Source organism: Arachis hypogaea, chromosome 13, assembly GCF_003086295.3.
Source record: "Arachis hypogaea cultivar Tifrunner chromosome 13, arahy.Tifrunner.gnm2.J5K5, whole genome shotgun sequence".
NCBI classification, from domain to species: domain Eukaryota; kingdom Viridiplantae; phylum Streptophyta; class Magnoliopsida; order Fabales; family Fabaceae; genus Arachis; species Arachis hypogaea.
Genome location: NC_092048.1, coordinates 114,331,236 through 114,332,345, shown reverse-complemented (window position 1 = coordinate 114,332,345; position 1,110 = coordinate 114,331,236). Strand labels below are relative to the sequence as shown.

The window sequence follows — 1,110 nt, the reverse complement described above, 5'->3', positions numbered from 1 at the left end:
TCTAAGAAATCATATTGACTTGCTGAGTCAATATTTTATTCTGAGCCAATATGGCATTCAGAGTATCAATTTCAAGAACTCCCTTCTTCATAGGCGTCCCATTACTCACAGGATTCCTCTCAGAAGTGTACATGAACTGGTTATTAGCAACCATGTCAATGAGTTCTTGAGCTTCTGCAGGCATTTTCTTTAAGTGAATGGATCTACCTGCAGAGGTATCCAATGACATTTTAGCTAATTCAGACAGACCATCATAGAATATGTCCAGGATGGTCCATTCTGAAAGCATGTCGGAAGGACACTTTTTGGTCACTTCTTTGTATCTCTCCCAAGCTTCATAGAGGGATTCACCTTCTTTCTGTCTGAAGGTCTAAACTTCCACTCTAAGCTTACTCAGCTTTTGAGGAGGAAAGAACTTGGCTAAGAAAGCCTTGACCAGCTTATCCCAAGAGTTCAGTCTATCCTTAGGTTGAGAGTCCAACCATATTCTAGCTCTGTCTCTTACAGCAAAAGGGAAAAGCATGAGCCTGTAGACTTCAGGATCTACTCCATTAGTCTTAACAGTATCACATATCTGCAAGAATTCAGTTAAGAACTGAAAAAGATCTTCAGATGGAAGTCCATGAAACTTGCAGTTCTGCTGCATCAGAGAAACTAATTGAGGTTTAAGCTCAAAATTGTTTGCTCCAATGGCAGGAATGGAGATGCTTCTTCCATGTAAATTGGAATTAGGTGCAGTAAAGTCACCAAGCATCCTCCTTGCATTATTATTATTTTTGGCTGCCATCTCCTCTTCTTGTTCGAAAATTTCTGAAAGGTGCTTGCTGGATTGTTGTAATTTAGCTTCTCTTAGTTTCCTCTTCAGAGTCCTTTCAGGTTTTGGATCTGCTTCAACAAGAATGTTCTTGTCCTTGCTCCTGCTCATATGAAAAAGAGGGACAGAAAAATAATAATAATAGGGGTCTTTTTTACCACAGTATAGAGATCCCTGTGTGAGTAGAAGAAAAGAAGAAGAAAAAAATTCGAACACAGATGGAAGAGGGGGTTCGAATTTGGGTGAGATGAAGTGTTAGTAGATGAATAAATAAATAGAAGGAGATGAGAGAGAAG

General features: G+C 39.3%; 1 non-coding gene across 1 annotated transcript; it reads left to right on the top strand.

Annotated features, from left to right (window-relative positions):
* Positions 1 to 283: 283 nt before the first annotated feature.
* On the top strand, positions 284 to 391 carry LOC112738998 (small nucleolar RNA R71). Its single transcript, XR_003169941.1, has one exon. It is a non-coding gene; the product is annotated as a small nucleolar RNA R71 (small nucleolar RNA).
* The last annotated feature ends 719 nt before the right edge of the window (positions 392 to 1,110 follow it).